Consider the following 17,256-nt stretch of genomic DNA (forward strand, 5'->3'; position numbering starts at 1 on the left):
AAGAAAACGGAAATTTATTTTGCTGGCCCCAAGTTTTGATGGCGTCTAGAAGACCTGGCAGAGTCAGTGGGCTAAGAGCAAACATTGCAGTTCCCGTGCTCTCACGTGCATGGCCTGCTTCCTGTTCCTCCCCCATCTGCACTACCCCCTATCTAGCCATTTCCAAAGGTTCCTTTTTAGTCCCAACTGCTGTATTATTTAAATCCCATCTACAGCACTCACTATAGCAGTGCTCAAATCTGCTTTTGTATTGGAAAACAAAGCTTTAAAAGCAGCCAGGGGAGCCACATGGAGGAGTAGTGATTTTGTGACAATGGCCTAAATCCAGGAAATGCATTTAGAGTTTTAGTTTGTTTTAGGTAGAATTGACTTCAGCATGTTTGTTCATTGAAAAAGGAGAATACATTTTTTTTTTCTTTCTGGAGACTCTGGATTTCTGTTACACGTCTTGGTGTGTGTTTATTATATACTTGCATCCCATAGTCTGTAAAAGATTTTAGTGTGCATTTATGAACATACAGATAATTTATTCTGCATATATGTTATGCCTTTTTACATTCTGTGCTGTTTATAGGGTTATTCCATAAGTGAAACGCTCTCATGAATAATTACATGTTTCAATAAATGACATCTACCTTTTAAAAAATGAAGAGCTGGGAATTTATAACGAACAACATGTTTTATAGTTCATAATCCATCAGTTGGTAATAATTTCTTATCTAAGCTTTTCCACATTGATAGATAAAGAGAAGTAAATCTTAAGATCCAGTTAAAAGCATAAGTCCTGTAGTATGCACTGGTAATGCAAAAGGTGAGAGTGAAGTGTGTGTCTGTTAGTAAACCAAACTTTTAGGTGATAAGGAGGGTTTTGTACTGTACACCAAGAGGATTGGGGAGATAAAGGGCAAGAATGAATTGTTTACAAAGAATGCTGATATATTTCTTAGAAGTCACACAAAACACTTTAGAGCATGCAAGGCAGGAGGGATTAATTTTCATTAACACAGCCGACCACTAATCTTAAGCGGTAAAGAGGATTCTAAGTACAAGTGCTAGAAACAAATCATTTTGAATGATTATTGCATTTTAATCAGAGTCTCATTGGGCATAAACGTTAGAAACAACTTGTGAATGTAAACCAGAAAAGAAGTCATGAACCCAGGGACGCCTTATGTAGCGAAGGGCCAAGGCCTACAAGGGGCCATCAGGCTCTAAGCCCACTTCCTGACCACACGTTCCCGGGTTTTGGTGAGAACTAGTGGACCAAGGAGCTCACCAGTGGATTCCAAATTATTTGGGCCTCAAAGGAGGCTCTACTGGCTGGATAGTCAGCAGCAGTGCCTGCAGGATATGGTACCATCTGCGTACAGAAGATGGCTTGCCTGATGAAAACAATCAATCTTTTTTTGTTTGTTTGTTTTGTTTGTTTTGTTTTTGTTTTTTGAGACAGGGTTTCTCTGTGTAGCCTTGACTGTCCTGGACTCACTTTGTAATCCAGGCTGGCCTTGAACTCACAGTGATCCACCTGCCTCTGCCTCCCGAGTGCTGGGATTAAAGGCGTGCGCCACCACGCCCGGAAAACAATCAATCTTGACAAGAAGCCGATACAGCCCCTGGAAGAAAAAGAGCTCTACCATCCATATTTTGTGAAATGCCACCATGGCTAATGAACTGGTATTGGTCAAGGGAAGCGTGACCAGGTGTGAGGGCACCATCTAAGCCTCTGGGACGTTTTGTGGTTTTGTAGTTTGGAGAGTGGAAGTAAAGGGGAGGAGGATGTTGCTGGAGGCCAGTGGGACCACAGAAATCTAAACCCAACACCCAGACCTTTTGCTGTGGGAATATGACCTTTGCCAGAGGAAACAGTAATATCATTAATACAGTTAGGTAATCACCTTGAGAAAATTTCAATTTGTTAAAAAAAAAATTAACCCATATAAAGAAGAGAAAAAGGAAAACAAATTAATGGCATTTTAAACAACTACTCTGCTGGGAACTCTTGCAAAGAAGCCCCAGCCACTGCCTTTGAATGAGTGCTAACCCAGGGAGCATTCACGGCCTGTATGGACACAAACACGGACTGTGTATAAAAAGCTATTGCCGTAGTAGTCACTTCTTTTTTTTTCTGATGTAGGATTTTAAAGCAGGGTTTTAAGTGTGAGGAGGCAGTATAGTGATGGTGATTGATTGTCAGATTATGATTTGGGACTAATAGGACTCACAAAATATTTTTAAAAGCTTTTCTCTCCAGACTCCACAATCATTTCTTTAACTCGTGTTACCAGAAAAATGCATCCTCAGACACTGTATCCAACAAGATTCTAATATTTACTAGCAATGTGCCACCAGAAACAATTATACTTAGCAAGAGAAACTACTTTTCACTGCTAGAAAGATTTGCTAAAGTAAATTATTTTTTCCCTTCTTTATCCTGCCTAAGTTTTACATTGCCTGAAAAGAAATAAGAGGCTAAACACTGTGAAAATACTTTTCCCAACCAATTTGGAATAATTATCTGAAGGAAAAATATGTACAACTTTAATGTTAAAACCTTCTCTTCTGGCCCACTGAGATTTTGGTGTATTTCAGTTGGGTTCGATATTTAAATGTGATATAAAAGAGTATATTCTGCGCTTATAGATAAAATGGCATACCAGTTTAGCCTGAGCTCAGACATGTAATGATATTTTAAGGGTTTTTCTGTCTATGAACTGTCTTCCTATAGGTATAGTATACTCATCTGTACCTGCCTATGTGTATGTCTTGATTTAAAAAAAAAGAGATTCATTTAAAAGAGTTTGACCACACTTCTATTTTGTATCTGTTAGCTTTCCTTTAATGTGTTGTATTATAGTAGAAAGTATGATTTCTCACTACCGACTCACACGTTGTGGGAGTGGCATTGCTTGCTATCCTTCAGATGTGAAACAAACCACAGAAAAGGTTAAAACTTTGTCAGTGTCCTATGCTACATAACAGGACTATAGCTTGGACAGAGATGCTCCTGTTCACATTCCACCACTTTTCTGTCCTCTACCTTGGCTCTGTCACGTGGTGATGCTGTTTCAGTGAGTCAGTTAGTATGCGTATCCTATTCCTTAATCCCTGACTTTTCCACTTGATTTGAATGAAATTGAATGCTCATTTTGGGATGGAGAGAGAATGCTTCAGTGCATTTATCTTTACTGTGTACCTAATAATTTGGTCTGCCTGGCCAGGATGATGGGAGTTTTGAGACTTTTGGTAAGCTAGAAAGCAAACTTTCCAGAGAACCAAACAAGTTAAAAAAAAAAAAAGAACTTTTTTTTTTGTCTCATAATGAAAGTATTTTGCTTTTCTCATAGTCCTTATTAAGGAGCAGAAATTAGGAGAGATAAGAAAATGTATTCCATGTTAATGTTTCCCATCATGGAGGATTTTAAATCTGCTCTAGAGTTCAAGGAAAGGAGTTGTACAAGTGCAATAAGAGCTTGTAGATGCACACTCCAGGAGTGTGCCCTGGAGGCATAGGATAGAACACAGAAGGACTTCCCGTCCAGTTTGAGGCAGGCTTAGCTTCCAGCGCCTTGAGAGAAGAGCGCTTTCTTTTACTTACGCAAACTTCTTTTTCTTGACCATCTGAAATCTCAAACATACGTTCCTATCTTCTGACAGTGCCTTGAGTGTGAACATCTCACTTTAAAATGTAAATCCCTGAAGTTTACCACATTTAGTATAGGGTTCGACCTTGAGATGCTGGAGTAGATACTTAAAAGTGGAGAGGTGGCCCATAGTTTTCTTTCTTGGATTCATTTAATACAGAAGCTTGACTGAAATGCTAATCTTTGAAATTAGGAGGTCACACCTCAAAACAGAGAGGAAGAAGAGAGAATGTAAAGAAGGTCAAAACTAGTGCTGGGAAGCAGCTTCGCAGTGCAGGGGAGCCCTGAGCATGGCATTTGAAGGCAAAGCTGTTTGTCTCATCACACTGCCACACGCCCTTAGTCCTCACAGAAACCGCAGAATCTTATTTTGCTCTCCTGCCTGAGATAACATGGCATATGCCTTGCATTTTAATTTACCGACAGATACTAAGTAGACATCACTCAGACAGCTGCTACCAGAGAGCACCTGTGGGTGTTCCTTTTCCTGCACTAAAAGCCTTTTGTCCTTCCTGAAGACTGAGGTAGCCGGTGGCCAGGCTCTCTCTCCATAACACAACTGATTACAGAAGAATACTGCTTTGGTTATGGGAAATGCTTTTTGTGGTACGCTGTCCTTGTGCTATTGATGCTCTTGCCTATTATGGCCTCTCAGTGCTGCAGCTTTTAACTCTCTGTTGCCGCTGTTAACAGCTCAGGATCATCCTTCTCTGACACTCTTTTGAGGAGTGTTTGGGAATAAATAATCTACATGTAAAGGGATAGAAGCCTCTTAAATACCCGGGAAGTGGGAAGTGCTTTGAAACCATCCAATGAGAGATACTGATTTGGAATTGTTAAAACGTAGGCATAGACACATTAAAAGTTATTCTTGAAGCTGTAGTATTTAATTGTCTGTTTTTTTTTTTCTTAAAGCCTCTGCCTGTTACACATCGTGTACATAATTTTCTTCTTGAGAGTAATTTGGGACCATAAATTTTACATGAAGGCATCATGGAAATAAAATTTATTTCTTCATTTGATAGTAAATAAAACATAATTAGAGTATGTTTTCATATTTTAAGTTTGAATATCAGACTTTTCTGAAATGTCACACCAGTATGGCAAATATCTTTAAATAAAAAACTTTTCTGGTTTATCAGTATATGAAGGATTATTGTATATTTAAGAATTCAGTATAGTGACACACATGCCTAAAATCCCAGTACCCATGAAGCAGAGACCAAGTAGCTCTTTGAGGTCAGGCCAGCCTAGTCCACATTGCCTACATATTGAGTTCTAAGCCAGCCGAGGCTACATAGTAAGACCCTGTTTAAAACAAATGAAAACACATAATCAGTGCTACACTGATATATTGGTGGTTGTCATTTTTGTATATACATGAACTTCACCTAAGTAATATTTTTAAAACACTGATACATGGCTTTTTTTTTTTTTTCTGATCAGCCAAGTCATAGTCCTTGAAAGTGGAGCCTGAATATTTTGGGGGTTGTTTTTTTTACCTTAGGCAGGAAGAGGAAGGAAGTATGTATACTTTCTGCACTCTGCATGAATAATCTAGTTCCATAGCTCCTGCAGAGCTGTGTTCATCCATGGAGTTGGAGTCACTCGATTGCACTACAACAAATGCTAAGCACTCATAAATTTGTTCAGAAAATAACTTGCATGTTTGCCATATGTCAGCCTGATTGCTGGCTCCTTTGGAAAAGACTTGATCAAGATATCATCCAAGAGGTTATATTTTAGTTTTCTTTAAATCTGGCAGATTAATGTCATTTTCTTTGGCAGATTTAAGGTAATTTGCGGGTACAGGCTGAGTTTTCTAACCAGCTCATAGGGCCTCACCTTTTTTTTTCTTTTAGAGTTTTAGATCTTGTTTTTTCTCAACCACATTCTTTATTTGGATCGAATCACTATTTACCAAGGTCAGTCCCACCACCATTGCCCTCATAATGAGCATGGTAGTCATTTAACCAACGAATTATATTCTCTCTGCCTGTAATCAAGAAATGGCCCAGCTTAGCACTCAACGGCATTCACAGCCTTTGCAGAAGATCCTAGTGTGCGTCTCATTATCTACATCAAGTGTCTTATTACTACCTATAACTCTAGCTCCAGGGTCCTGGAATATCTTCATACATTGGTGCACACACATGCGCACACACACACACACACACACACACACACACACACACACACACACACACACTCTAAAATAATTAAAAATATAAAGACAGTTGGTTGCCTTTGTCTTGGTAGAACTCTAGGTACCAAAGTTGAAGCCAGACAGCATACTTCTTTTTTAAAAAAATGAGTGTTCAAAAAGTATCATTCAAGTGTAAAAGATTTGGAATGGTAGGATGGCTCAGCAGGGAAAGGCACTGCTGTCAAGCCTGACAGCCTGAGTTTCATCCCAGGGACCCACGGAGTAGAAGCAAAGAGCCAGCTCCTTCAAGTTGTTCTTGACCTCTGCATGTGCACCAAAGTGTGCGAACACTTCCAACGCAAAATACATAAAGATGTAATTTGAAAGAAGAAGTATTTACGATTATTCTGGTATTTTGAGCTGTTCTGTTTCAAATGTAGCCTAGTCATCACAGTCTCTTCTGCATCTTGATAACAGTCTCTCTCCACTCTCAATAAATGTATTAAATCTTGGTATATAGAGCATGAACATCAGGGATAAAATGCACATTCAATTAGGCCAGAGCCTCTTTACTGACCTAAATAACAGTTCATTCATGAGATAATGTGACTTGCAGCCAGAGAGAGAAATCTATTGCCTGGGCTGGGGAAGCCTGGCATAGCACAAACTCTTCAGTGGTCAGGAAACCATCTAAAATTAGACCAGGCAGAAAAGTAGTGCAGAGCTTTACAGGTCTGGTCTCTATTTCAAGAGCAGTTCTTTCTCAAGCTGTGTGTAATTAGTCGCCTAGATTAGCCTGCTAATCCTGCAGTGCCTGCCTTTATTAGTACTAAGTTCTTATCAAAGGAACTTGGTGATTAAGCAATCTTTGTATTTTAATCTTATTTTTTTATGACTTGGGGAGTTGACATTTTTGCCAAATAATTGTTTCTTTGGACGGTTGGTGACTGCATCTCGGGAGCTGGGATAGCCATAAGTTTGGCAGCCATTGTCATTACCAGAGTGCCAGTACCTGTCTTAGAAATGAGCATCCTATGCTGGTTGGCGTTTGTTTTAGTTAAGGTTTCTATTGCTGTGAGATAACACCATGGTAAAGAAACAAAAAACAAACAAACAAACAAAACCAGCGTGGGGAGAAATTGGTTTATGTCAGCTTAGGCCATGGAGAACATTGCTTACTGGCTTCCCTGTTTTGGTTTGCTGAGCCTGCTTTCTTATAGCGCAGAGGTTCTCAACCTGTGGGATAAAACCACTTTGACAAGCCTCTGTCTTCAAAAATGTTTATATTATGATTCATAAAAGTAGCAAAATTAGTTATGAAGTAGCAACAACATCATGCCGTGATTGGGGCCACCCCAGCATGGGGTGCTGTGTGAACAGGTTTGAAGCATTAGGAAGACTGAGAACCATTCAGAGTGGGCTGGTAGTCCACCATTATTCAACAGGAAAATGTTCCCCAGGCTTGCCCACGTTCTGGTAGGGAATTTCTCTTTGAGGTTTCCTCTTCCAAAATGACTCCTTATCTTGTATCAAGTTGACATAAAAACTAGTGAGCATAGCCTTCACAGTGATCATTTACTTGCCTTTTGAAGATATGAGATTAGTGTGTCTCTATCAGGGATCGTCACATAAATCTGAAAGTAGATTCTTAAATTTGGGAGAGGAAGGGCTGGAGAGATGGCTCCACCGTTAAAGGCTAGGCTCACAACCAAAATTTGGGAGAGGAAATTCCTTAACACTAGAAGGACCTCAGATTATCTTTTTAAAAGAGATGGGCAGAAATAAATTCATAAAACAAGTTATTTTACTATACAGTGAATAATCTAACTTGTTGGCTAGGGGTTTTCTGGATTATTTTAAGGAGTGGTTTTTGATTTATTCATGTGAAAATGGAAAAAGAGTAGTTTTACTTTTAGAGCCAGCAGGGGGAACACTTAAAAGTAAAATGATGTTCAGATTTCATTCATTCAACAAGTGTTTATGGGCTATCAAGGAACAAAGCAGACAGTTTCTCCTAGCTTTATGGATTATACAGTCTGGTAGGAGAAACAGAAACTTGATAATACAGCAACTATGCTAAAAGCTACATGGGCTGGAGTGGGGCAAGGGAGTTTGGTAAGGGAATGGTTAAAGATGATGTCATTAGGGCTTTATCTAAAAGGAGTTAAAACAACAACAACAACAACAACAACAAGGACATGAAAGTATACTCTATGGTAAAGCAGGGGCACTGCAGCTAGAAGGCACAGGCAGTGAATGTGCTCTGGGAAACAGGTCTGTTGGAACAGGAGTCTGAGAACAACTGTGGCAGTTGTGGGGGTGGGATGGGTACAAGACAGGCAGCATAGGCACAGCCCGATCCAGAATACCTAGGGCCTTGCCAGAATTTGACTTTATCAGTGTTAGAAAGCCTTTTACAGTGATTGAGCAGAAAAGCAAGCAGCCTGGTCTCATACATGTCTTGCTACGTATTAGAATTTTTTTTTTTTACCTTAAATTCTGTCTTTCTGGAATGCTAAGCAGTAATTCCCATGCCTGGATAATGAGTGAGAATTACAAATTGAGCTGAAAGTATATGCAGTACCTTATATGTCTGGCTACCTGCTGCTGTACCCCTGCCCCCGTGTGTGTGTGTGTGTGTGTGTGTGTGTGTGTGTGTGTGTGTCTGTGTCTGTGTCTGTGTCTGTGTCTGTCTGTCTGTCTGTGTATGCATGGGGATGGAGCTGTTTTGTGAGAGACATAATTAAATATGGCCAAATTATAGCATGCTTTTCTGTGTCCCAGAAAGTATGGATTTGGGTTGGGGTGGTTGCTGCACATATGCCTGCGTGTGCTCATGTTGGATCTTCTCCTCCACTGATAGCACTGGTGCAGCTAGTGCTGGGTTGAAGCGAAACACTCAGGGTATCACTTTTCTTGTCTCTGCAGTAACTGTCATTTCGCATGATAGATGCTTCTACATAAAGGTAGAAATTGTGTAGAGGGGTTGAATTTGTGACTTTCAGTTCCTTCATAGTTTCTTCCAACATCAGTTTATTTCTCATTTAATGTCACTTCAACCTTTTTATGGCTACGAATGTCACCTCATGACTTTGCTGTTGTATTTTGAAAGGAAGGTGCAAAGTCTCTTAATAGCAATGTATGAAGAGAAATAAATTCCAAGGAGGAAGCCATTGTAATTTAGGAGACCGTGTAAGTGTGTGCATAGAAGACAGGTTTAAACACTTGAGTGTCTTTGATATCTTTGTGTTGTGTGGAAACAAACATTCTGATATGCAGTAAAAACAAAATTTGAAGTGTATAAGAAGTAAACCCCTAATGGGAGGCTTTCTTACCGAATTTATTAGGGCAAAGATATTTGCATATATGTAATGTCAATGGCATACCTGCTGTACTGAAGCTGACGTTCTGTTTTCCAAGGAAAATGGAAATGTCTGACAGTACCTGAATAGCAAATACTCTGCTCTTAAATATGATCCATACATAAGGCAAGGAGAGCACAACTTTTAAGAAAAACAAAAACCAAATAATTCATCATAGCTCTTTTGATAGTGCCATTTAGTACCCACTGTTTCCTAACCAGGAAACTCCTGTCCTGGAGAGCTATAGAGGAACAGAACCTGCTGGCTTCCTCGGTATCTCTCAGTGGATGAACTAGAAAGAACACTGGTTAGAGTCAGATCGGGCGCGAATTTAAATCTCCCTTTGTGTTTTTTGACTGTGTCCTTGAAGAAGTTATTTAACCTTCTAAATCCCAGCTTCCCATCTCTAAAATGAGACTAGTAATAGGTATTCATTTTCAAAAAATTGAGAATTAAAATAGAAACCACCTGCTCCCAGTAGACACTTATTAAATATGTCCTTCACATTATCAAGGATCTCACAATGGGAGTAAGATGGCAGAAGAATGAAAATATAGACCCTTACAGGAAAAATGATGACTCAGGAGTGTGTCTCTTGTACAGTTTTTGTCTGTAACAACTGCATTAAAAACAGGTAAGTTTGGATTCTTTTCCTACGTTGAGTGTTGAGCACTTAAGTACCAAGCTTGATCCCTGGTACTGAGAATTTGCTGGAAATTAAAATCATAGCTTCTGCCTCACAATCCTTGGTTTTGTGAGAATGAATGTTGATTTCTTACTAAACAGGTCAATAAATGTCAAAGTACAGCTGCGCTTGGGGCCTAGAAGGGAAGACGATAGTATCATGAAACTGCATCGTGGTAGTTTAGCCCAGCTAGGGGATCCAGACCCCTTCAAAGTGATGCCTTAGTGATCAACAAGTGCCTTGAACCTCATAGTGCAGTTGAGGCCTTTGGACCATATGTTAATTTTGGAGCATTTTTGAGACATTTTAACTCATATTTCATACATTTTATCTTCCTGTATAATCATCCTAGGAAAAGAGTTCATTTCAGATATGAAATAAATTTCAGTCTTTATCATTTTTAAATGGTGCCATTGGGCCCCTTTCTGAAGCTAAGACACATTGTGGCATCTTAGCGATTATCTGTCCTATTTCATTACCTGAGTACTTACTATCTCTTTGTTTATTAATTATTCCTATCACATTAGAAAAGAATCAAACAATAAAGAAGCCAGATGGTGGAACTGTCAGAATGACAATACAGTTATGAAATAAATATTTACTGCTTTATTCTTGGCTTTTCTTTACTGGATTATCTACACTTTATAGCATCTTTGAGAAAAGTATAATGGGAAAAATCAAGATGTATATAAATTAAGGAAAATATTTAATAAAACACGCTTAGAATTCAAATCCTGACATTTCCCCACAGATGACAAAGAGAGAGAAAGTGATCAATATGCCTTACAATTAATTATGACTCAGAAGACAGTGTAGGACTTGGAGAATACCTCATCAGGAGAGTACTTGTGGACCACATTTGCAGCCCTGATGTTGATGCCCAGAACTACAAAACATTGAATTGTGAGTGAGTGAGTGAGTATGTGAGTGAATGAAAAAAGAAAGATGAAGGAAGGAAGGAACATTAAAGGGCCCATTGGAAACCTAGATAGTGGTGCTAAGTAGTGTAGCAGTGAGCCTATTTGTTTACATGCTATCTATCTATCTATCTATCTATCTATCTATCTATCTATCTATCTTTATTTATGGTTTTTCAAGACAGAGTTTCACTGTGTAGCCTTGGCTGTCCTGGACTTGGCCTCAAACTCACAGTGATCCACCTGCCTCTGCCTCTGCTTCACTGAGTGCTGAGATTACATGTGTATGCCACCACATCTGGTGTTTTCTTTTTTAAATGTATTAATTTTTATTCTTTAGATCAGTGTATAGGTATGGGCTACTTGAATGCTACTGTTTTTGACCATTCAAATTCAAGAATGTCCTTGAAATCTGACATTTTTCTGGCAAGATATAGAGGGTATCAGTTGTGATAATCAAATTGAGGATGAGGTTGTATTGATCTAGGATGAGGTTGTATTGGTCTCAGCACCCAACCAAAGTTACATCATATTTATTGTTCACAATAGCCATATGAGATTGATTTGTTATGACATTTAAATGTAACAAAACTGTTTAAAGAAGGAACATTTCCTTTCAGCGAGGAATCATTTAGGGGGAGTTAGAGCTAAGATTCATATTCACAGGGGTCAAGATCCACATTTCTTTATAGACTTTCTCAAAGCAGTAGTGGCACAGTTTAAGTAATGACATGGCTTTCACAGGGGTTCTTGACAGATGTGTGGGTACAGGCCTATAACATCAGCATCTAGGGGGCTGAGGCAGGAGGAACTGGAGGTGGAGGCTAGGCTAGCTGTGCCTCAGGGCAAAACATGTTCTTTAAGTAAGTATAAAGACTCAGTATCTTAATAGTATTCTCATTATTTGTAATATAATAGCATTGATTGATGATAAAGAAATGCTGTAAGAAATTTGTCTTTGGGCATTTTCTTCATTGTGCTCATACCATAGCGTAAATTATGTAACCTATTTGTCTAGGACAGTCACTGGATGTCTGTCTAGGACAGTCACTGGATGTCTAGGACAGTCACTGGATGTCTAGGACAGTCACTGGATGTCTGTCTAGGACAGTCACTGGATGTTTAGGACAGTCACTGGATGTTTAGGACAGTCACTGGATGTCTGTCTAGGACAGTCACTGTATGTCTAGGACAGTCACTGGATGTCTAGGACAGTCACTGGATGTGTCTCCTAATGCATTTAACATATGTGGACATGAGATAATGACGCTGACACTAGCATAACACGGCATAGTCTTCTATAGTACATGTTCTAAGTGTATAAGGTATAAAATCTAAAATAATGATAAAAATGTCGTAGATGTATAAACAAATAACATAGTCGTTGATTCTCAAGTGTTATATACTATACATAATTTTCTGTGCTAAACTTTCATACAGTAGACAGCAGAATAAGTTTGTTTTTGTTAGCATCACAGAAACCTTGTGAGTAATGAGTTGCAGTATGACACTGTCACTGATCAATAAGAACTTTTCATAATTGCCACTGTCATATATGTCATCTAACATTGATCAAAACATGATTTACAGCATATTACCTTACCGTATGTTCAAACAAGCTGACAGTAGAAAACCACTTTAAGATCAGTTGAGATGTAATATGAATAAATTAATAAAATATATTTAAAAAATAAAAAAAAATCAGTTTCCCTGCCTTCTAATACTTCCTCATACTATTTTTCTCCAAACTGACTTGGTTTCTTGATTAGTCTTTTTGAAAACTGAATTTAAAAAATTGAGTTTCCAGAAGCTTTGAAAACGTGTTTCTAATCTCTCACTACTGTACTTACGGAATCCCACTATTTTATTTGAGACACTGACGTAGGAAAAAGGGAGATATAAAAATGTTTCACATCTCAACCCTGTTAAGTCCTAAGTAAATGGATGTCATACTAGTAAAATGTTCGATATACATAGAAGGAAAATAGCCATAGAATAAAGACTAAAGAAGGACAGAGCCAACATCGACACTATATGAGGTTGGTCCTGAGCAGAAGCACAGTGATGAGCCTGTGGGAACAGTCTTGGGCTTGGACACTGCCTTGCATGTCACGTTATCATGAGTCATCAGTAGGGTCCTGCTGACCAAGGGCGGCTGTAGCTGAATTTCATATTGCCAAGTCAAACAGAAGAAATTGTGGGCGTGGGTAAATTCAAGCCATGCTCGCTTGCTAGGTTTTGGGTTTTGTTTTTTAATTTTTGAGATAATATAATTATATTTCTCCCTTCCCTTTTCTTCCTCCAAGCCCTCCCATATACCCTTCCTTGGTATGTATGTATGTATGTATGTATGTATGTATGTATATATGTATGTATGTGTGTATGTGTGTGCTGTATGCATGCCGGGTACCCACAGAGGTCAGAAGACAACAGAAACCCTAGAACTAGACTTTTGGATGTATGTGTGCCATCGAGTGGGTGTTAGGAGCTGCATTGCAGCCAGGTGCTCTGCAAGAGCAAGTGTTCATAACACCTGAGCCATCTCTCCAGCCCCTGCCGAGTTTTTTCTAGGATCAAAGTCCTTGTTCAGTTATGCCTATGGAAAGCACTAAAACCCCAATTACTCACTTTTCTTTCTGGAATTTGCTCCATCTAGCCTGTATGCCCTCTTTCTCTCATATCAACTCTTTGACATGCATGTGACAGATTGTTAATGTGCCTGAAGGAAAAAAGATTTTGCGGTCATAATATGAAAATCAACTCTTGGTGCTTGATTTTATTTTAACCACATCATAATGAAAAGGTAGAAGGGATAGGTGTTTGGGTTTTGTGTGTGTGTGTGTGTGTGTGTGTGTGTGTGTATTTTTACATGAACACAGTATAAATACTTTAAAGTGAAATGGTTTTTACATTGTACTCAAATATGGTTCACTGATTAAGGATTATTATTATATCAAAATAGCTGTGAATGGTAGAGTACTAATTTTACCCCTAACCATAGGAAAAGGCTGGTTAGTTCTGTGTATAAATAAGGTAGTGTGATGATGTGGGAACTTACTAGTATACATCTGTGCATTATGTTCTGTGAAGATGTAACTAACAATTTCTTAACATTTATTATCTTCCTCATTAAAAAATAAATACTTTCACTATGCAATCAAATACAAAATAAATTGGCTTTTTGTGATAACTATGGATCTCAAAAGACTGGGGTTTGGATACCTATTTTAGAGAAATGCTTTCTGGCCTCTATGTGGAAGGGCCACAATTACCAAACTACCTCAACCCTGAGTTACACAGCATTATCTGTGAGCTGGAGTATATTTCATATTTCATATTTGAGGACATTGTGACAATTGCTAAATCTGTTTTTGCTGTTTTGAGCAATCAAACATAGAATTTTAAAGAATACTACTGAGTTCAAAGTAGCTTTGTGTCCTCTGTAAAGTTTGAGTTGCCTAACACAAAGAGTTCAACTATTATTTCATAAGAGGACTAAAATAATTTAAAAGATGCCCCAAAAGGCCAAGAATAAGCCCTTAAGACAGTTTTTGTTATTTGTTTGTTTGCTTGTTTATTTGCTTTTATTCTTTGCCGAGTATTAGGATGCACTTGGTGACTTCGGCCTCTAGCCTACTGTTCCATTCTTGGAAAGTGTCAGTTTATTCTAAAGTGAACTTCTGTCACTGAAATGAGTAGCTTAATTCTCTGAATAGCTTAGTACTGCCTTAGAATCAACACAGCCCTAAAAGATTGATAGCCGAGGCTTGATTGCTGTTCTTCAGTTTCCATAGTTAATATTCAGTGTGAAATAAATTACTCATTGTTATTTGAAATGTGCAAACAGATGCCGTTCAGGGCCCATGGTCACTCTGTAGACTGATGCTAATGGTGGCACTGTGTAAGCAGAGACAGGCGTGCAGTGTGGAAACATATTGACTCACAGTTGAGAAAGCAGTGGTAGTTCTAAATGTCACAAAAGTATAAATGATGGCGTAAAAATCTGATCAGAAAGACACAATTCTAATGAACCTCTGCATAGGAAACTATCATTTCTTTAGTAAAGACTCATTAGTCTTGCCCTGCCATAGGAATTATGAGTTTTCTGCTTAATGTTCACATATGGAAAGCAAATGAATTGGCTAAGTGACAAATTAGTTAAAAGTTTAAGCCATCTATTTGATTTTGGGGATATTTGCTTGTAAGTTTCCAGTTGGCTGAAAAAACCCTCTTTGAATTTGTAAGGAACCAAGGACTTTTTGACAATAATAGTTTTTTCCTTATTAATAAAGGAAAATGTTCCTCGGTCTTAATTATTTCCAAAGAAATGAACAGTCTTATCCCTTGCCAAGTGTGACTTTTCTTTTGCTATTTCCAAGCAGGTAAAGGCGTGAAGTTGCTCCTACTGCAGCTCCTTCATCTGAAATGGGCGTAGAGAAGTCGTGCAAAGGCACATTCATGACAACTAAAGAGAAAGAGGACAATGCCCACGGCTCACGTCCCCACTGCTCTCCTTACCTGATAAGCTAGACACACTTGTCAGCTCAGAAAACAAAACGAAGATTTATGTGACACTTGTCCAAAGAGTTGTATTCTATTATAGTTACGGGTTAAAGGTTCATTAAAAATGGAGCTTAATCTGTAGGAGGGTGTGGATGGATGGATGGATGGATGGATGGATGGATGGATGGATGGATAGGAGAAAAGGAAAGTTTGTGAGAGGTGGTAGTAAGTCGATTCCCAAAACCTTTGCACTAAGAGTGTTCTATTCTTTTTACAAAGAAGTTTAAAACAAAAACCGAAACAAATAAACAACAACATCAACAAACAAAACAAACTTCCAGTGAAAGCTGCTGTGCTCTGAATAAGGACAATTTATGCTGGAACCTAAGTATAGAGTCAGATGTCCAAAGTCTCACAATGGAGTGTATGCTTTGTTTGCCTCAGCTCTGTGTGTCACCCTCTGGAGATTTGTCTTAGTAGTAAGGTGTAGGGGCAAGGACAGTATGAGGATGGCCATCTGCATCAGTTAGGAGTGTAGGAGCCTCGTAAACATTATCAAACCAGCAGACACTATGAAAGTTTCTAGGACAGGGAAAACTGTTAGGGCAAACTCTCCATCAATATCTTTAACTTGCTGCAATATTAATGTCGCAAAGTGATCAAAGTAAGTTGTTTTTTCTTCTTGGTTTCTTTGGTCTTGTTTTTTCTGGTACAGTCTCACTATGTAGTCCATGCTAAGCTCAAAAACACTTAGTCTTCCTATGGAATTACATGTAACTGCCTGGCTTTGTCTGGCTTTCTTGTTTTGGTTGAAATCTTTTTTTCAAAAAGGCAAATGAACAGAAATAGTGTAAGAAACCTAATTATTTTAAAATTTAATTTATTTGAAGTCTTGTCTCTTGAATGAAAAAGGAAAAAACAGAAGAAAAAAAAAGGAAAAAGTAAGGTTTCTCTATATAAAAAGGAGTTAGTATTTAAAAAAATACATGCCGTATATATTGTTAGATGGGGAAAGCTCATTAGCTACATTGGTCCGGTATAAAGTTTCCAAGCTCTAAATAAATTGGACTTCACACGGGCGAGGAAGAATGTTGAAGGATTAGGAGAAGGCCACAGGGGACTTTACCTTACCTCCCATGCAAAATAGGTGCCCAAAGTCAGCAGCTAGCAAGAAGGGGACAGAAAATTTGAACAGTAACAAGAGAAGTCAGATGCTGTAAGACAATATTAGCATTTCAGAGACATAGGCTTGATACATTATACAGCCAGTGCTAGATAAATGTGACCCAGGGGCTCTCACTGTGCACTGTTCACCGTTCACTTTAACAACCGTGGACAGAGCCAGACCCAGTGATATTTGCCAAGGCTTGGACGTGTTTTAAGGTGAGTCCTTTCAAGTATGCTTTACAACCCAGAATTAAGTAGATAGCTGGTAGATAGCAAGGCATTTAGATGAGCATACATGTAGTAACTAGCACTCACACTTGAAAGAATGTTGGAGCTGGAGCAAAGGCACAGCAGGTAAGATGCTGGCTCTGAGCAAGCCTGAGGACCTGAGTTCAGATCCCCGGTGTCCATGGAAAGCCAGCCATGGAGGCATCTACCTGTAAACCCAGAAGTAGGAAGCAAGAACAGGTGATTCCAGGGTTCTTGGTCATCCATTCTGATGGAAACAGCAAGCTGCAGGGTTGATGAGAGACCCTTTCTCAAAAAAAAAAAAAAATCCAGTGGTGAAGCAGTTAAGGAAAATACACAGTGTCAAATTTGCCTTCTACACATGTGTACCCACAGCAACCCCCCTCCCGTATATGCTGTCCATAGCCAAAGTTTATTTATAGCCTCTTTTGGTACATATGGAAATGATCTGGATTCATTATGCAAACATTTATAGAAAAAGACTCTTTTTAGCTCCAAAATATGAAGACATTTAAAAATCTGCTAATTCGAGCTTTAAAAATAAAGACACCAATAGTGACTAGTAAAATTTCAGGCCTGTAAGCTT

The 17,256-nt window shown here is 38.7% G+C and overlaps 1 protein-coding gene across 27 annotated transcripts in view; it reads left to right on the forward strand.

The window, feature by feature from the left end:
* Positions 1–17,256, forward strand: part of CELF2 (CUGBP Elav-like family member 2) — an 823,768-nt gene that overhangs the window by 562,105 nt on the left and 244,407 nt on the right. The gene's annotated exons all lie outside the window — the stretch shown is intronic.

This window comes from Acomys minous (assembly GCF_964271855.1).
Source record: "Acomys minous genome assembly, chromosome: 5".
Taxonomy (NCBI): domain Eukaryota; kingdom Metazoa; phylum Chordata; class Mammalia; order Rodentia; family Muridae; genus Acomys; species Acomys minous.